We start from the raw sequence: 20,782 nt of genomic DNA, 5'->3' as shown, positions 1-20,782 counted from the left end.
CTGTTTCCAATTCTGTGTCTCCCTCTCTCTCTGCCCCTCCCCCGTTCATGCTCTGTCTCTCTCTCTGTCCCAAAAATAAATAAAAAACGTTGAAAAAAAAATTAAAAAAAAACATATGCATTTATAGCTATCATTTCCTCTCACACATGGTTTAAGTCTTATATGAAATACGAATATCATTCAATTCACATATTTCCATTGCAATTTCTTCTTTGACCCGTGGGTTACTTAGAAGTATATTTATACTTTTCCAAACTAATGGAAATTTTCTTTTTATCTTTTTGTTATTTATTTCTAGCTTAATTAATTTGTAATCAGAGAATATACTTTGTATGATTTAAAGCCTTTTAAATTTGTTGACACTTGCCGTATAAACTAGCACATGGTAAATTTTGAAAAATATTATCTCGTACCAGTTATTCGTGAGTGAATTATAATACATATATACACATAGACAAATAATAATTAGGTTGTTTATTTCTTGTTTTGGCCAATTCTATGTTTTTACTAATCTTTTTGTTCGTTTGTTCTACCAATCACTGAGCGAACTGACTGAAAAATCTTCCATTATGATTGTGAAGTTGTCTATCTCCTTGTAGTTCGGGGAAATTTTGCTTTATATATTCTGAGGCTATTTGTCATATTCAATTTTAAATGTTACATCTTCCTAGTGAATTAACTCTTTTATTATTGTGAAGTGATCCCCTTTATATCTTATCTTATGCTTTAAAATATAATTTGTCGGGGCGCCTGGGTGGCGCAGTTGGTTAAGCGTCCGACTTCAACCAGGTCACGATCTCGCGGTCCGTGAGTTTGAGCCCCGCGTCAGGCTCTGGGTTGATGGCTCGGAGCCTGGAGCCTGTTTCCGATTCTGTGTCTCCCTCTCTCTCTGCCCCTTCCCCGTTCATGCTCTGTCTCTCTCTGTCCCAAAAATAAATAAAAAATGTTGAAAAAAAAAAATTAAAAAAAAAAATAAATAAAAAAATAAAAAAAAAAATAAAATATAATTTGTCTGGTATTAATATAGCTACATCAGTTTTTCTGTTGGGATATATATTATATATAAATATATATACCTATATATGAAATCAAATATGTATTTTTCATTCTTTTACTTTCAACTTTTCTATATATATGTATATGTGTATATTTAAATATATGTAAATGTGTGTATATTTAAATATACATATATGTATATGTGTGTATTTAAATATGTGTATATTTAAATTTTCTTTCGTACACAACATGTTTGGTTTGGTTTTTTAATCTAGTCTTCAACATCCTTGTCTTTTAATTAGAATATTAAAACTATTTACATCTAATATAAATCTATTAGCAAATTGGTTTTTATTTTGCATTTCCAATTTTGTTTAATGTTTATTTATTTTTGAGACAGAGAGAGAGATCATGAATGAGGGAGGGTCAAAGAGAGGGAGACACGGAATCTGAAGCTGACTCTGGGCTCTGAGCTGTCAGCACAGAGCCCGACACGGGGCTCGAACTCACGGACCGTGAGATCATGACCTGAGCTGAAGTCGGATGCTTAACCGACTGAGCTACCCAGGCGCCCCTTTAAAACAAAATTTTTTTTTTAATGTTTATTTATTTTTGAGACAGAGAGAGACAGAGCATCAATGGGGGAGGGCCAGAGAGAGGGAGACACAGAATCTGAAGCCGCCTCCGGGCTCTGAGCTGTCAGCACAGAGCCCCACGCGTATTTTGCATTTCTATTTTTGTTCCACTTTCTTTCTGTCTTTTCCTTTGGATAGATGTTTTAAAGATCACATTTCTGTATTTTATTAGTTTACTTCAAAATGTTTTTATCTTAGAAATTATAATGTGCAGTCTTGATTTATACTAGGGACAGAGGGGGAGGGAGAGAGAATCTCAAGCAGGGTCCATGCCCAACAAGATCATGACCTGAGTTGAAGTGAAGAGTTGGATGCTTAACCAACTGAGCCATCCAGGCCCCCTTAGAATACCTTAACTTAATTTACCTACCTCCTGAATCATATGCTATTGGGTGATATATTTTAATTTTCAATATTAAAAAAAATCTCACACTAATTTTTATGGTCAATATTTATTTAGATTTACCTACAGAGTTGCCTTTTATGTTTTTCTGCTTTCATTCCCGGGTCTGGGTTTCCATGTGGTTTCATTTTTTTGTTTTTTGTTTTTGTTTTTTATACCTGAACAACAGGTGTGTTTTTTTCTGGGTTTTTTTTTTTGTTTTTTTTTTTTTTTAGTTCAGGTCTGCTGATGACAAATCCTCTAGTTTTTGATTATCTGAAAATGTGCTTATTTTACTTTTATTCATGATGGATGTTTTTGCTGGGTATAAGGATCTAGGCTGGTAGTTATTTTCTTCCAGCACTTGGATGATAACGCCTCCTTGTTCTTCTGGATTCTGTGTTTCCTTTGAGAAAATCATCTGTTAGCTTTATTATCGCTTTGGCATCATTCTCTCTCTCCTCTTCTAGAACTTCAATCACATATTTTTTTAGTCTTCTTCACTGTATCCACTATGTCTCCTATCATTTTTCTGAATTGTTCATTCTTCTGTGTTTCCAGGAAAATATTCTGAATATTTTCTTCTAAGCTTTATTCAAGTTCACTAATCCTCTCTTAAGTTCTAATGTATCTCTAAATCCACCCTCTTGGTATTTAGTTTCAGTTATTGTATTTTTCTATTCTAGAATGCTCCATATAGTTAGTTTTTAAATAGCTTTCAGCTCTCTGCCAAATTCCCAATCTTGTCTTTTCTTGAACATATTAAAAATAGTTAGTTTAAAATTCATGCTAGACAAATGTACCCTCTGGCGGGAGATGCAGATGATGGGGGGAGGCCTCTCGATTTTGTTGTAAACCTAAAACTTCTCTAAAAAATTAAGGTTTTATTTAAAAAATTAAAATAAAATGAAATAAAATAAAATGAAATAAAATAAATTTCATGTTAGATAACTTCATTATCTGGAACACCTGGGGGTCTGCTGCTATTATCTGTAGTTTCTCTTGGTTTTAAAAAAATTGTGTTGGCCCCTCTATTTGAATTCATGTTACTTTTTAACTTATATGTCTGAAATTTTTATGAAAAATTTTAGAAGCAATTTGAGGCTCTGGATGTTATCTTTTTCTAAGGAGGCTCATATCTGTTTCTGGCAGTTAGTTAAGGGCACCATCAATCTCAGATGAATTTAATTCAAGCCTAGGTTGGGATAATTCCAAGTTGGGCTTGAGAGTCTAGAAGAACTGATCTGCTTCTAGTTCACCCTTATTTGTAGGGTGCAACCACACTCAAAACCTAAGGGATTTACTATGGCTACTTCTTTTGGTGAGCCAAAGCTTGAATTTGTCTTCCTAGCCCCTGGTCAATTGAGCCTCCTCTCCTGGAACTGCAAATGTTCCCTGTGCAAAAGGGGTCTTGAATCCCTTGCTCATTTCTCTGCGTTCTTTGCATTTGGATGTTAACCAAGTAATTTTCCACTGCTCTGGTAGCTCTCCATTGCCTTCAAATCATGCATACACATTTTTCCAGCATTTGTAATGGTTCCCAGTGGAAAGGTTTCTCCAAGTTTCCCTGTGTCACCATTGGAGATAAAAGTCTATCTCTGCTCTCAGAGAAACAGGGCAAATGCTTTGACCCAGTCTCCAGGGCCTGAGTAGAATAGATTATTCTCAGGCCCATTCTTCTGAATTATTACTCGTTTGTCTGATGACCCCAACTACTGAGCACTCGTGGACTCTAAGCTCACACTGCCTGGTTCAAGTCTAGACTCTTACTGAGTGTGTGTGTGTGGGCATTAAATAGCTTCTTTAGACGTCTCTTTCATCATTTGTAAAACATACATAACAGGGTTGCTACAAGGGCTAAATGAGTATGTTAATTAACACAATGATTTTAGATTAGTGTCTGTCATATAGTAAAAGCTCAAAAAATTGACTATGAATATTCTTTCCTTGATTAACCAGAGGATACAGCTTAAAAATGTCACTTTCTTTTATTTCCAGACCAAGTGAAAAATCAAGGAGCTCGTGTAGTGACTTTCCAACTTTGAAGACCAAGTATCTGAACTGCAGGTAGCCAACGATGAAACTTTCCGCAACATATGTGACTTAGATTGCAAAAGGAGAGTTCTGGAATGGTATGTACTGTTTCTTGGTAGTGTGGTAATGGTAAATTATATCCGAGGATTTCAGTTTGCTCATCTGCAAAATAGGATTATTACAATGCTGGTGGTTGTGGCTGCTTCTCAGGACCATTATAAAGTCATAGCTGGGAACATACTTTAAAAATTATAAAGCGCAACCCACAAACGTATGGCCGACTAATCTTTAACAAAGCAGGAAAGACTATCCAGTGGAATAAAGACATTCTCTTCAGCAAATGATTCTGGGAAAACTGGACAGCAACATGCAGAAAAACGAACGTGGACCACTTTCTTACACCCTACACAAAAATAAACTCAAAATGGATGAAAGACCTAAACGTAAGACAGGAAGTCACCAAAATCCTCGAGGAGAAAACAGGCAACAACCTCTTTGACCTCAGCCACAGAAACTTCTTACCCAACACGTCTCCGGAGGCAAGGGAAACAAAAGCAAGAATGAACTACTGGGACCTCATCAAAATAAAAGGCTTCTGCACAGCGAAGGAAACAATCAGCAAAACTAAAAGGCAACCAACAGAATGGGAGAAGATATTTGCAATGACATATCAGATAAAGGGTTAGTATCCAAAATCTGTAAAGAACTTATCAAGCCCAACACCCAAAAAACAAATAATCCAGTGAAGAAATGGGCAAAAGACATGAATAGACACTTTTCCAAAGAAGACATCCAGATGGCCAACCGACACATGAAAAAATGCTCAACATCACTCATTATCAGGGAGATACGAATCAAAACCACAATGACTTACCACCTCACACCTGTCAGAATGGCTAACGTTAACAACTGAGGCAACAACAGGTATTGATGAAAATGCGGAGAAAGAGGATCTCTTTTGCACTGCTGGTGTGAATGCCAACTGGTGCAGCCACTCTGGAAAACAGTATGGAGTTTCCTGAAAACATTAAAAGTGGAACTACCCTACGACCCAGCAATTGCACTACTAGGTGTTTATCCAAGGGATTCAAATGTGCTGTTTCGAAGGGACAGGTGCACCGCAATGTTTATAGCAGCACTATCAACAACATACACATATCAACATATCAACATATGTATATCAACATATACATATATACATATATATACACACACACATACACACACACACACACACACACACTGGAGTATTACTCGGCAATCAACAAGAATGAAATCTTGCCATTTGCAACTATGTGGATGGAACTGGAAGGTATTATGCTAAGCGAAATTAGTGAGAGAAAGACAAATATCATATGACTTCACTCATATGAGGACTTTAAGACACAGAGCAGATGAGCATATGGAAGGGAAGCAAAAATAATATAAAAAACAGGGAGGGGGACAAAACATAAGAGACTCTTAAATATGGAGAACAAACAGAGGGTTACTGGAGGGGTTGTGGGAGGGGGGATGGGCTAAATGGGTAAAGGGCACTAAGGAATCTACTCCTGAAATCATTGTTGCCCTCTATGCTAACTAACTTGGATGTAAATTAAAAAATAAATAAGTGGTGCCTGGGTGGCTCAGTCAGTTAAGCCTCCGACTTCAGCTCAGGTCACAATCTCACGCTCCGTGAGCTTGAGCCCCGTGTGGGGCTCTGGGCTGATGGCTCAGAGCCTGGAGCTTGCTTCAAATTCTGTGTCTCCCTCTCTCTCTGCCCCTCCCCCGTTCATGCTCTGTCTCAAAAATAAATGAACGTTAAAATAAATAAATAAATAAATAAATAAATAAATAAATTTTGAAAAATTTAAAAAAATTGTAAAGTGCGGCAGGTGTATGGGTATGATCTCTGTAATCGTTTATCAACACCACCAATCAGAAATTTCCTGGACCTTTTTATTTAAAATAGGAAGATCAGAAGTCAAACCTTAAGGAGCATATGTACTTCCCTGAGTGCACGCACATGCACACACGCATGCGAGATTTGCTTGCTGAAAAGAGAAAGAAATATCTGACAGTTGTCGATTTCAATCTTTCACACGAACGGGTCTGCCCCGCAGTCCCGTTGCCAGCAGCCCATCCTATGGCGGCTGAAGTATAGCCAGATGGAGTCACTGGCTTATTGGATGCCGATGGGCCCGAAGCAGAGCCACTGAAATGTGCCAACATTCTCACTCCTCCCCGGGGGCCTGAGCCTGTCAGTGGAGTAATGAGAAAGAGGAACAAAGATGGGAAAAGACCAGCAGCTATTCATGAGGCTGTGGCCATCCCGCGCCCCGCCCCCCTCCAGCCACCTGCTTGAAGGAGGGATGTTGAAAGAACCACATTTTCCATTCCTCAAAGCCAAACAAGCGCAGAGAATCAGCCGAGCCTCCCTAAATCGGTGCCTGACGGGGATATAAAAAGCTGAACCCACTGAAAGCCTGCATCTGTTAAATGAATCCACAGCCTGGGAGCCAAATCAAAACAGATGTGCTTAAACAGCAGGCACCCCTCCCACGGAGAGACACCTCTCCCTCCATGTCCGAAGCCCGTCTTCTCTCTGCCAGGAGATCTGGCCAGATTATGGGAAACATGCACTTCCATCAGGGACTCCGCTGGTCTCCAGAGCCAACCCCGCCTCACATCACTTACCTGCATCATGTGAGCCCCGCACACCCCCGGACTGAGGCTGTCAGTGAAGGGGTGAATGCAGGCACGGAGGCCAGTTAGACTCACCGGCTCTCATTCCCCAGGCCTCCTTCGTTCTGGGTTCCCGTCCACAGGCCCAGGTCCCCAGCTGGGTCAAGGATATAAGTCCTGGCTGCTCTCCAAGGCCTGGCTCAGCTGGCACTTCTAGAGGCTTCCTCAGTCTCCAGGACAAGCCTATTACCTCCTTGTCTCTTCCCACAACATGTCTGTGAAAACCTCTACCCCAGAGAGCCCCAAAGATTCACCAGTTGGCTTCCGGGAGTTTGTGAATTTCCTGCACTTTTTTTTTAATGTTTATTTGTTTATTTTGACAGAGAGAGAGAGAGAGAGCAGGGGAGGAGAGAGAGGCAGAGAGAAAAATCCCAAGCAGGCTCTGCACTATCAGTGCTGAGCCCAACTCGGGGCTCAATCACAGCAGTGACCTGAGCCAAAATCGAGAGTTGGCCAACTTAACCGACTGATCCACCCAGGAGCCCCTTTCTTGAACTCCTATGCAGATTCCCACATATGGGCATCTGTACATCTTTTCTCAGGAGAAAAAAAGAAATAACTTTTACCGGGTTTCAGAGAAGGCTTTGCCCTAAAAACGTTTAAGATAAATATGGATACAACTCTGGATGCCTGGGTGGCTCCATCGGTTAAGCGTCAGACGTTTGATTTGGGCTCAGGTCATGATATCACAGTTTGTGAGATCAACCCCCTGCTCGGGATTCTCTGTCTCCCCGCTCTCTGCCCTTCCTCCACTGGCTCGTGCACGTGCTCTCTCTCTCTCTCTCAAAATAAATAAGCATTAAAAAAGAAGACATAGGGGCGCCTGGGTGGCGCAGTCGGTTAAGCGTCCGACTTCAGCCAGGTCACGATCTCGCGGTCCGTGAGTTCGAGCCCCGCGTCAGGCTCTGGGCTGATGGCTCGGAGCCTGGAGCCTGTTTCCGATTCTGTGTCTCCCTCTCTCTCTGCCCCTCCCCCGTTCATGCTCTGTCTCTCTCTGTCCCAAAAATAAATAAAAAATGTTGAAAAAAAAAAAATTAAAAAAAAAAAAAAAAAAAAAAGAAGACATAACTTCTTAAAAATTATGAATACAACCCCACTGCGATATAACTTTGATAGTAAGAAATGCATTGTGATGGACAGTTCTAAGCCTGCCCCTCCTGCTGACCAGAAAAACCACAAAGGTTGATGGGGCCGAGGTGTAGCCTATAATAAAGTGCTCGCTAAATCTTTGCTAGATCAACGTTGGGTCTCTCCGCCCTCGGAAAGTGTGGGCCAGCAAGATTTGAAAGGCATAAAACTCAGCTTTTTTCAGTATGAGAGGTATTGAAACTACTCACCAACACCCCCCTCTGCACACCCTCAGCCACACACGAAGGCAGACACACAAGCCTGATCAGCCTCGGCCACCTCAGAATCCCGCATCCCCAAGGACTTCTCCAGGCATCTGGCAGGCTCTGTGAGGTGATTCAGTCGTGATTTCCTTCCCTTCAAGGCAATCCCCCTGCCTCGTCACTGCACTTCTCCCTCTCTGCCTAAGTGATAGGTGGGCTACTCAACTTGAGTTTCCTCAAACTTCCTCCACCCAAAAAATCTCTATCACCTCTCTCTCCATACAGGCCAGTTTTTGAGGACCGATGGTCTCTCCAACTTGCTACGGCTGATCTCCCAGGTGTCTCGTTAGCGTTTTGTTGCGACAATTTTTCAAATATATAGAAAACCAGCTACGATATTAAAACGAGTCCCCCTGTGTCCGTGACCTAGATCTATCCGTTAACACTGTCCATATTTGTTTGCTCACTTTTGCCTTGCTGAAATATTACGAAGAGGCACGTGTCACATTTATTTTCAAAACTTTGGCCTGTGGCTCTAAAACATAAAGGCATTTTCTGGCCCAGTGATAATACCATAGGACAGCAAACCAAATGAACAGTGATTCCTTAGTAATGTCTTATACCCCTTCGCATTCAAATTCCCCTTGTTGGCCCTCCCCAAATTGCTTTGCTTGAGACAGAATTCAAACAAGACAGAATTCAAACTTTGCATTTGGTTCTTGTATACTTGAATGCTGTTAAGTCTTAAGCCGCCCTCCCCAACCCTTCCCCGGGCACTGCCCGGTGGAAGAGACCATTTAGGATGTCCTCTGTGATGGATGCTACACTTTCTGGATGTGTCTGATTCCTCAGCCTGTCATCTAATTCATTTTTCTGTGCCCCATATTTCACGTTGACCGGAAGTCCGAAGAGGCTTGACGGGTTTTCAAACTCTGGTGAGCGTCAGACTCAGCTGGGTAACGTGGTAGAAACACAGAGACCGAGGCCCGAACCTGCCTTGGTGAGGCTGGGGCTCTGTGTTCTCCACTAGCTTTTCAGGGTCTTCTGGCGCCTGGACCACGGGGGATGCCATGGGCTCCTGTTGTACACAGTGTGGCACACTCTCGTGTGCCCACTGCAGTGATGCTGGTACTGACAGGGGCTGTGGGCAGTGACAGGCTGACCCCTCAAGATCAAGTATTATGTGCTCCCTCGCCTTTCCTTTCATCTTGTCCAGATTCCTCAAGACATTTTGCCACGAGTTATTTCCATTTTCTTTTATTTCTTCAACTTCTCCTCTCTGGGCTTTCTCTTTCTCTTTCCAAAAAGAAAAAAATAAGAAAGGAAAGGAAAGGAGAGGAGAGGAGAGGAGAGGAAGGAAAAGAAAGGAAAGGAAAGGAAGGAAAGGAAAGGAAAGGAAAGGAAAGGAAAGGAAAGGAAAGGAAAGGGAAGGGAAGGGAGGGGAGGGAAAGGAAAGGAAAGGAAAGGAAAGGAAAGGAAAGGAAAGGAAAAGAAACATCATGCTCTAAGTGTGGCTTATAATAATAAAGGAATGGGTAAAACATAAAGGTCCAAGGAGAGAATTGGCTATATACGTTATTGAACAAAGTCATTTGCGCCCCCCAAATTTACATCATACAAAAACCTATGAGGGTATGAAGAAAAATTCCTGCTACGACATGAAATGAATACAAAGCTACAAAATGGACATGCAAATACAAAGTAGCCATATCACGCATAGCTGTGTAATTTAAAAAGTTTTGTTATGTTTATTTTTTAGAGAGAGGGAGCATGTGTGCACATGAGTGGGGGAGGGGCAGAGAGAGGTGGGGACAAAGGGTCTGAAGCAGACTCCGAGCTGTCAGCGCAGAGCTCCGCGCCAGGCTCGAACTCACGAACCGTGAGATCATGACCTGAGCTAAAGTTGGACGCTTGACTGACTGAGCCGCCCAGACGCCCCTGAGTTTTGAGGAAGCACTCTAACAAGCAACAGAACCGTCATAAATACCTGGACCTAGAGAACAAGCATAGGGCACGGTCAGTTGTGATTTTCTCTGGGTGGTGGGATGGGGCGAGACGTTCATCTCTGTCTTTGGGTCTTTTACAATTTCCAAATCCTTCTAAAATGGGCACACATTAATTTCAGAACCAGAAGACGGTTTAAAACCACAGAAAGCATTTCTTTTTCTTGATGTGGTGCCCTCAAGTTAGCATCGAAATGATTTACAACCTTCCCCCACCCCCCCCGCCCGCCCCTGCCCTGCATTTCTTGAAGGTGTTGACACTTATTTTTCCTGTACTTAAGTCCCATTCATTCATCTCGTAATCCTGCATGGTACTCTGTTTCCAGTCCAAACAGACGGGAGTGTGTTTGCCAAGGATTCCGGCTCTCGCCTTGACCTCTCTGAAGCATTTGGAAGTGTTGACATTGTTGAATTCTTTCTCTTTCTTGAGACGGTCTCCTCCCTTTCCTCCCACGGAATTACTCATTTTCTTACAAATATTTATTGAATACTTGATATGGGCCAGGCGGTGTTCTAGGCCCCTGGGATACATCGGTGAAAGGAAGCAGACAAAAACCCCTGCGCTCCTGGGGTTTACATTCTGGTCGGGGGAGGGAGGAGGCGGAATAAACAGAAAGTGTAAGAAATAAGTTACGTGGTGTTGAAGGTGATAAGGACCACCGGAAGGACAACCCAGGCTAAGAGGTACGAAGAGTTCGGGAGGGCGCTGGGCGGTCTGTGGTGGTTCTAAGTGTCATGGTGAAAAACGTAAATGGGCACACACTCAAGTGAGGTGAGGAAAGTCACTGGGAATGACTGGGGAAATCCGGGAAAGAGGGGTCCAAGCAGAACAACGGTTGGTGCAAAACAGCAGTCTGAAACAGGCCGGAAGCCCGCATGGCGAGGGTGGCTGGGAGCGACCAGAAGCAGGGGCTGAGAAGGGGGAGCTTCATGGGCTTCCCTGGAGACTGGGCTCTTGCTCTGAGGGGAATCCAGAGCTGCTGAGGGCTTTGGGTGCTGTGGAGGAATCTGACTTCCGTGTTGAAGGCCGTCAGGCAGAAGCAGGGAGACCTGTGAGGAGCCCCTTCAGGTGACAGGTGTGCGAGGTAGCAGGTGGAAGGAAGTCCCGGGATTCCGGATCTGGCTTGAGGACAGAGCCCACACCATATCTCTCCGTCCTTCGCTGCCCTCTCTTCTTCCTGCCTCCTTTCTCTGCACTCCAGCCCTCGGTAAACCCGGCCACTTAGGTGCCTCCCCTAAGTTCCCGCAGTCAGGCAGACAGGTCCCCCCCCACCTTTTTCCAGCTGAGAGCCACATCCCAAGATCCCTCCAGGTGGAGCACCGTGGCTGAGCTTTCTATCTCTTGGATAGAGATTCAAACCAGGAACCTGGGGAGCTTGTTGTCAGTCTCTGAGTGATCAGAAGAGCTGTCCTGTGCTGAGAATTGAAGTGGGTCCCTTGGACTCTCATTTAGAATGAGCAACACAGTACTTCGCAGAGTACATTCACATCTAGTATTCCATTATTTCATGTGATGAAATAACCAAGCCCAGCAATAACCCTGGGATATGGCGTGGCAGGTACAATTACACTTGCTTATGAGTTAGATAACTAACACATCGAGGGACTTATTCAGTGATGGTGGCAGTGAGTGGCGGAGACGGGACTAGAACTCGGGTCTCCTGGCTCCTCGTCAGTGGTACCAGTCTCTGGGAATCCTGGGGCCCTTATCACAACATCATAAAGCACAAGTAAGAGCATCTTGGCTGCTGTGCGTTCCGGCCAAAAAATAACTGTGAAAACCAGCAAACTTCTCACGGTTAGTGGACATGCCCTGGTGCCCAGGCTCAGATGGAGTGCCCGCCCCCCACAAAGAACCCAGCTTGGGCTGCCCCTTCTCCTGCTGCTCCCCAGGCGATGTGAGACCCTGCCAGGTGCCATCTATCCATAAGCTATGCCAGGACGCTATCCTGCCACCAACAGGGCCCCTTTCCTTTGGGCTTTACTTTGCTCTTAGGAGAGGGAAATGAGACACCAGCTCAAGTTTTACTCTGGGAGTGCAGAGTATAGACAGACCGCCGCTGGTTGCAGGAGCTGGGAGGCTCGGCGGCTGGTAATGGCCTTCAAACTGAATGGACGATGAAAGCCGAATGCGATAGTGCACTCAGGCTATAATTAATTTAGAATTTGAAATGGAGAGAAACTTCAGTTATTTCAAGCTGGGCAAACCAGAGGTTGCCGTAGGGCTGTAATTCCTTCTCACATGCCTATCAAAACTACGTACCTAAAAAAGTCATCTCCATTCCACCATGGAGGCCCTTCTCTCTGACCCATTTCCCATTATTAGACCAATTAGTACTCAGCTTCTGTTCCAGGAGATTCATGATCTGTCGGTGGAAGGAAGGGGGAATTTATGGGCTGGCTCAAGGTGTCGCCAGAGCCCTCCTCTCTGCCTAGTTGCTGCCCTCTGTGCCATACAGGTGAGCACTCAGGACTCAGCCCCCCCGGCAGGGGGTCCTCCTGGGGAGGAGCAGGACTTTCACTGACAGAGCTGTTGGAGGCGGAACTTCAGCCAGGGGGCGGGAGCTCTTCTGAGAAGGGTGAAATCTCCAACTCCTGGCCACAGCGAGGGGCTGCTGCCTTAACTGTTACATCTCTGAGGGACCTCCACAGGAAGGGTTTCCTCTTTCCCTTTGCCCAAGTGGCACACTTTGGCACTTTCCAGAACAGGGAAGAGAGGATCAGATGAGAAGATACCCTTTCCTAGCCTGTCAAAGAACTAAACAAAATGCTCTTCTTAAACGTGAAGACAATGGAGTCAAGTGTATCTCTGAGGTCTGTGGTCTAAAAGATAGGAATAGGGACACCTCAGTGGCTCAGTCGGTCAAGCATCCGACTCTTGATTTCTGCTCAGGTCATGATTCCACTGTTCCTGAGATCAAGCCCCGTGTTGGGCTCTGTGCTGAGCAAGGAGCTTGCTTGGGATTCTCTCTCCCTCGCTCTCTGCCTCTCCTCTTGCAAAATAAATAAATAAACATTAAAAAAAAAAGAGTAAAAGATAGGAATAGCATGACAAGAATAAAGATGTAAATAGATATGTGAAATCCAACCAGAGGGAGCAACAATTGGCTGGAGGGCTGACCGCTCTGTCGCAAGTCAGCAGAATGGCGTCATGTAACACAAGTATAGGTGAAATACATGTGGAGACCACCCTGTTTGGAGACTATTGGCACAATGACTCTGAAGCCAGGATTCACCTGGCAGTCAAGGTCACCCACAAGCACCCAAGCCATATTCCAGCCAGAGATCTACTGGTCATTAAAAATTCCCCAGTTAACTGGGAGGCAACCACAACAATTGTATGAGAAAATAACCCAAAAGTTGTCTGGATTGATCCCCTAGCAGGGAAACATCTTTCAATCACAGAAAGATCTAGATTTAAATTTAGAAATGCTTAAGAGAACCCACAGTGAGACTATTTTGTGGGTAAGGTGTTGAGAGAGCATTTTCCATGGGTTTCACCTGTTTCTGCACATCTTGTGAGCAGACGCATGACTGCCTTTCTTCTGCACTATCTTTTCAAGGATATCCTAAAGCTGGTGAACAGCTTTAGAAAACAGAGACAGTGTTTTCCTCCAGTTTGTTCCTCCAGAGCAAAGGGAAGGTTTATTTACTGTCCAGTACAATAAAGATAACGCCATCCTCCACAGCAAAATTGAAGCAGACTTACTGTCCATTAGAAAAGATCTGGGGGCCCTAAGCTCAGGGCTCCTCTCCCATAATCCATTGTGGGTGCAGATGTCACTTGGCCTGTTTCACACCACCCTTGGGGACTGGGACTCAGAAACTGGTATAAATGCTGAATTCTACTATTGCTATGAGTAACTAAGTCCTTTGTCTCTGACTCAGAAGGCTCCTATCCTTTGCCAGCAGCCAGCAAACTGATTATTTTGAAAGTAGGCTAAATTTCAGACTCTTCACAATTCTTGACGTAAGTATCCAACTCATATTTAGTATTTAAGTTCCTACAGTACTTAAGAGATTTTGGCTTATGCAAGTAATAGGCCAGTTTTGTGATTCCATATTAAAATTAAGTGATTTACATTTGTGATTTTTGGGGGGCACCTGGGTGACTCAGAGGGTTAAGAACCAGACTTTATTTAGCTCAGATCATGATCTCACAGTTCATGGGTTCGAGCCCCGTGTTGGGCTCTGTGCTGACAGCTCAGAGCCTGGAGTCTTCTTGGGATTCTGTGTCTCCTTCTCTCTCTGCTCCCCCCTTTCTCTCCCAAAAATAAATAAACATTAAAAAAATAAAATAAAATAAATTTGTGATTTTTTTAATGTAAATTCAAATTACTTCACATGTAATGTAGTATTGGTCTCAAGAATAGAATTTAGTGATTCATCACTTACATATGACACCCAGTGCTCATCCCAACAAGTGCCCTCCTTAATGCCCATCACACATGTAGCCCATCCCCCCCACCCACCACCCCTTCCCCAACCCTCAGTTTGTTCTCAACTCAGTATTTAAGAGTCTCTTCTGGTTTGTCTCCCTCTCTGTTTTTGTCTTTATTTTTCCCTCCCTTCCCCTATGTTCATCTGTTTTGTTCCTTAAATTCCAATTATGAGTGAAATCATATTTGTCTTTCCCTGACTAATTTATTTTGCTTAGCATAATACATTCTAGATTTACTAAATTTATATAGAGTGTAAGAACACTTAAAAGGACCTAGATTCATCTTGTTTATAAATTACAATTAATTAGACTTATGAAAATTGACTAAAGACCCTGGAAAGGCTTGGTTTATCTATCGGACAATTAAAGTACCTTACAGAGGAAAAAATATATATTAAATTTACAAACCCAATTTCATTTATTTATTTAATGTTTATTTATTTTTAATTTTTTTAATGCTTATTTATTTTTTACAGAGAGAGAGAAAGAGTGGGAGAGGGGCAGAGAGAGAGAGAGACAGAATCTGAAACAGGTTCCAGACTCTGAGCTGTCAGCACAGAGCCTGACGTGGGGCTCAAATTGGGGAACGGTGAGATCATGGCCTGAGCTGAAGTCAGACGCTTAACCAACTCAGCCACCCAGGGGCCCTGCCCGCTGCCTTCTTTAAGTTTTTTTGGTGTTTGTTTGTTTGTTTGTTTGCCGTCGTTAAGTTTTTAGGCGACCTTCTAACCCAGAACGAGACATTTCTTCTGATTTCCTATCTTAGCCAGAATGAGGAAGTTTCGAGAGTTTCCACTTGGGTTTTTCTTACCACTGTGGCTCTTACTCCGCAACAGTGTCCTTCCAGCTCTCACGTGCGTCCTTTCCAGTAACACATTCGGGGAACAGACAAATGAACACGAGGTGGGGTGTGAATCCGTTGAACTCACTATGAGATGGGTTTGGAGCTAGAAGTTCTCCACATCAGGGGGAGGGTTGGGATGGCATTTTAAGTTTTAGCCCAGATCTTCCATCCACAGCTCTTTAAAGATCTGAGTCATTCCTTTGCCTCAGGAGAAATAGCCATAAGTTTTTTTTCAGTGACAGATGAAGGAGATAATCACTACCGTGTATGCTGTGCTGTGATGCTGCAAGGGCATTCCTCAAGGACACCCAGGCTCCCCTTCGGCAATTCGCTCTGGGTCTGACAACAGGCTCAGGTCTGGAAACCGGGCAGAGCATCCTGGTTTTCCACTGCAGCAGTTGACATCAGTCTTTGCCTCACCTGCCCTTCATCTTTGGTTACACAGTTCAAGCAACATGCTGCCATCTCACCACTAAGAACACCACGGTCTGTTAGTCATGCCCCCCTGATTCTTGCAGATAAGGGTCCAGGTTGCCACTGGAACTCTTCTGCTTTTACAGTCATTTGTCCACGTCACCTCTGATGGGTTAGCCCTGCCAACCGTGCTGTGCTTTTCTTTAAAAAAAAAAAAAAAAGTTTATCTGCGAGAGAGAGAGAGAGAGAGAGAGAGAGTGAGCGAGCCCATGAGCAGGGGAGGGGCAGACAGAGAAGGCGAGGTAGACGCTCTGATTTTACAGAACCTATTTTTGTATGCCTGCCTCACTGAGCATTCTTCCCCTTCTGCTCCCAAGGCCGTTCTGGCATTAATGTCTCATTTGGTTGAGGCCATCCTTTATCACCACGCTGCGGGGCACTGTGTCAGTAGCAGATTAGGGGGGCGCTAAGGGTCCTTGCCAGGGTGCTAAATCCTGAGTCATGGGACAGTGCCCACATGTCAGTGAAGTCTCCCTTCTCCAGCCTTCTGTTTTCTTTCGCGCCAGTTATCTCAAGATTCATTCCCAGATGGGACCTCCTGAATCACGAGGGTGCATGTTAGCTGGGTTCCGCGGCCCTTTCTGAAGACGGGAGGCATTTTTCGCGTCTGCCGTGCTGAGATATGCTAGGGCTAATTATTGGTCTACCACAGGGACTGGCAAACTGCGGTCCACGGGTCAAACACGGCCTGTTTTTGCGAATAAAGTGTTGTTAGGACTCTAGCCATACCCATTCATCTACATATTGGCGAGGCTGCTTTTTGGTTTGGTTTTGTTTTTAAGTTCATTTATTTATTTTGAGAGAGAGCGCGCAAGGGCTTGTCCACACGAGTGGGGGAGGGGCGTCAACGAAGCATGGCTTGAACCCACAAACTGTGAGATCTTGACCGGAGCTGAGATCACGCTTAACCGACTGAGCCACCCGGGGCACCGGGTGAGGCTGCTTTCTGGATGCAGTGCACGAGTTGAGTAGTTATGAGAGGGGTTGCGTGGCCTGCAAAGCCTAAGATATTTGCTGTCTGTCCCTTTACAGAGAAAGTTTACCACCCCTGGCCGAGAAAAGCCTAAGATATTTGCTATCTGTCCCTTTACAGAGAAAGTTTACCACCCTTGGCCGAGAAAAGCCTAAGATATTTGCTTTCTGTCCCTTTACAGAGAAAGTTTACCACCCCTGGCCAAGAAAAGCCTAAGATATTTGCTATCTGTCCTTTTACAGAGAAAGTTTACCACCCCTGGCCGAAAAGCCACGAGGGCAAGTATCATCTTACAAAGCACCGGCTTCAGGTGAGACCTCCACGTCACCTTGGGGCAAGGGGAGGCTACGAAAGCACCGAGAGGGCCAGGTAACCTGAGGATTGAGGGGTCTGGAGCACACGTACCCAGACGACCCATTCTAGGCTGCCGGGTCCCGCTCTTCTTTACGGCGCCTTGACTTTGGCACCGGCTACTTGCTGGGGCCGTAATGTCAGACCTCACCACGCGTTTTATCGGGTCCAAAGCCACGTGTACAGCGGGATGTGCCACCCGGCCCCGGCAGGCGACCGTCCTTTTACGTGCTACCACAGAGGGCTTCTGGCTTCCAATCTGGTGCCCTCGTCAATGGTTTTCTGACTTGGGTCTGCCGTTGTCTTTCTGCCCTGATGCACTAAGAGTCCCCCGTGACCGCCACCATCCCGCTCAAATGCTAACGACATCGGGTAAGCCGGCTCATCTTCCGGCACCTGCATCGCATATGGTACCGGTCAGGCTTTGGTCAGAAGAAGTTATAAGCCTCACCAAGGAATTTTTACATAGAAAATTTCATATGGAGAATTTGAAAACAGCTATTGAGGACCTGGGCAGGTAAGAAGGGAGCACGGAGACCAGTCACCTCGGTTTGCCCAGAGCTATGTTACTATCAGTGCTGAACGTCCTGCCTTCTGGGAAACCCCGTAGCCCCAAGCAAACCAGACCTGTTGGCCACCCTCACTGTGGTGTCACCGAGGTAGTAATTATAGGAAGCGACGAAGACCCCAAGACTGGGGGATCATGGGGAAGGGTTTTGTCTGGGCAGGGGGCACCCCTACTGAGGGGGGGCCATGAAACGGGTTACGGGAAAAACCATTAACTGGAACCACCTGTAGCGATTGGAACCGACTTCCTCTCCAGAACGAAGAATCATCGCTGAGCGACCCTGGCAGCGATGGGAAGCGGCAAGTCCCTTCTTCCTCGTCCAGCCCCCTGTTTCCCTCCAGCGTCCCACGGCACCCCAGAGCCTAATTCCACCCAGGCGGCGTGGAAATGGAATGTTGAGAGTCCCAGCTGCAGCATCACAGGGCACAGAAGGTCACCTCCCCCCTGGGGACACGGCTGCAGGTGCCAAATAACCAGCACGCGTCCCGGGTATTCACAGAAGGGGGTCTTCATGATGGGCTACAGCATGCCAGGGGGTATCACCACCCCCTCCCTGCCAAGACCCGGATCCTTGTCGCCATCTACTAACAAATAAATGACCCAAGACACAGGATCTGCTGTCCGGACCTCGTAACACCAAGTGTCTTTGTTTGGACTCCCCAGATCTGATCCTAAAGCAAGGGTTTGAGTACAAGTGGTTTATCTGGGAGGTGGGGGGACAAAGAAAGGGTGTGTTATCGGCCAGCCCCCACCCCCATGGGTGGCCGCGGGGAAGCTTTGGCCTCCAGGGCCACAGCAGGTCCCTCTTAGGCTCTCGAGCTTGGGGAGGGGTTCACTGCACCGGCGCCACAGCTCTCTGCAAAGTGGCTGTTGATGGCACAAGGTGACAACCACCGACCAGGCAAGAGGAGAAACAGGTGAGGTCTGTGGTCCCCATGAGCGAGATGCCTGAGAGACCCAGTAAATAAGAATATGGCAGGTGGGAGGGGGCTGTGGTATTTCCGTGCAGGGTTTGAGGATTGGTCCTGTCCTGCCTCACCTGGGGCCCAAGTGACCTTCTGTGGCTGCAGAGAAAGGCCTCGGGCAATGAGACACAGCTGGAAGTCGGCTGGAGCACCCCTAAAGCGGAGGGTGCAGGCAGAGCACCCACAGCTTCTGCTCCAGGGAGGCAGGAAGAACGGACAGCTGGGGCTCAGCAAGAGGAAAAATTCACCATCCTCGGGCCTGGGGCTCGCTGCTAACGCGCCGCACGGGGGTCACCTCCTCACAAGCCATGGAACTTGCCCTATTGTTATTGTCATTTTGCAGATGAGAAAACCGGGGCTCCCAAAGGTCTGGCAACTCACCCACAGCAGTGACCGATGCGGGCTGAGGTCCTAGGTCTGCACGCCCCGGAGTTAGCACGCCTAAGTGCCCTGCGACGGCTGCCCGCCCCCACTGGAGATGGGGTGGGCAGGCAGACACGCGCACATCTCCCCCAGGTGCCAGGCGTGCAGGGCGGAGGCTCTGTGGGCCACTTGCCCATCCCAGGCCGGCTTGTCCCTGGCGATACTGCAGCACCGACTCTCTTAACTGCAGTCCCGTGGACGGGGCTGGTTTTGCTGAGCCAGAGAAAACACCCAATTTGCCTGAGTCTCGGGAGTTTCCTTTCTCTGGTTATTTTTGCAAGGCCGGGAAAAGAGCAAATCCTACCCCAAACTGACTACCTTCTTGCTGGGCGTGGTTTATGGCAACGATGTCAGGACCACCCCCCCCCGACCCCAGGGTGGGGGGGAGAATGGAACTTGCAAGTGTCATTTGGCCCTTTGAGTCTGCATTCCATGATGTTTAATCGTTGACAGCTCTACCGACTGGGGAGCAGATAAGACTTGTGTCCTTTTTAGATGACACATTTGACTTCAGTCCCTCCCTCCATACCTGTTCATAAATTGGCAAGGCCCCCCAGTGTGGAATATCAAACGAGGGGGTCTCCAATCTGGTAGATTTCTTGCTAATTCTTTCTGTTTTCTCTTTTCTTAAGAGTTCAATGTGGAATAATTAAAACACGCACAAAAGCAAAGAGAAAAGGAAAATCAACCCCCATGAGCGCATCACTCAGCTGCGGTCATGATTAATTCAACCACTCTCGCTTCGCCCACACACTCCCCGGATCCCTGGATTATTTAGACCATATCACTGTGGTGCTCTTCTAAAAGTATCGATTCCTAAGCTACTCCCTCTGAATTTTCTGATTCAGTAAGTCAGGACTGGGGTCTGAGAATCTGTATGTTTTTATCAGTTCCTCGGGTTTCGGAAGCTATAGTATAAAGAAACGAACATGGGTTCTACAGCAGGCAGGTCCTAGTATGAGTCCTGGCTTTGCCCAAGCTATGCAACTTTGGGTGAAAATTCACAATTTTTAGACTTTTTGTCTCGAAGAACCACCACCTCTGTCAACTTGTGGTCCACTGAGACTGTCTGATTGTTTTCATGTTAAATAAATGTGATCAAATCTAGTATCCCTCAGCCTTCCCTTGTCTTGGTGTTGGGGTGGGGATGGGGAGCCGGGTTACTTGGGAGCTATCCTGTTTGGGGATGGCTGTGTTTGCAAAAATCTCCCCAACCCTGTCGCCGCACCCCCTTCAGTCCTGTGTAGCCTGCCTCACTCTGTTTGCTCGAACTCTCCCTGCCCAGCTCCCTGGGAAACTAAAGGGTGAAACTTCTTCTAGATGGCGGTCTTCACTTACAAAATTCCTGGACCTGGCGTAAGCTTGCATTTGGTGCAGGTGGCTAACCACCTTTTTTTTAAACCAAGACGAATCCTTAATTTCCGGGGTTGGCGTTCAATCGCTGGCTGCTCGTAAAAAAGCAAGCCAGCTTCACCAAACTGCAAACGCAAGAAGCTTGCAAGCTTTTGGTGTGCTCAGCACTTTTCGAAGGAAGACCGCATCCACTCGCCAGGAATACAGCTTCTTTTGTGTTGTTTTGTGATTTAATTAAAGGGAGTTCAGAGAGAGGGAAAGTAAATAATTGGAGGGGGCTGTTTA

At 45.7% G+C, this 20,782-nt stretch overlaps 1 long non-coding RNA gene across 2 annotated transcripts; it reads left to right on the top strand.

Moving 5' to 3' along the window:
- Positions 1–10,682: 10,682 nt before the first annotated feature.
- LOC131492506 (uncharacterized) lies at positions 10,683–20,246 on the top strand. 2 transcript variants are annotated; one of them, XR_009252084.1, is made up of 4 exons: positions 10,683–10,877; positions 17,080–17,147; positions 19,065–19,237; positions 19,777–20,246. It is a non-coding gene; the product is annotated as an uncharacterized LOC131492506 (long non-coding RNA). The 2 variants fall into 2 exon arrangements; XR_009252083.1 differs by lacking the exon at positions 19,777–20,246 and having other exon boundaries at positions 19,065–19,504.
- The last annotated feature ends 536 nt before the right edge of the window (positions 20,247–20,782 follow it).

This window comes from Neofelis nebulosa, chromosome 13 (genome assembly GCF_028018385.1).
Source record: "Neofelis nebulosa isolate mNeoNeb1 chromosome 13, mNeoNeb1.pri, whole genome shotgun sequence".
Taxonomy (NCBI): domain Eukaryota; kingdom Metazoa; phylum Chordata; class Mammalia; order Carnivora; family Felidae; genus Neofelis; species Neofelis nebulosa.
The sequence above is the reverse complement of the archived record's forward strand: the minus strand, read 5'-3'. Positions and strand labels throughout refer to the sequence as shown.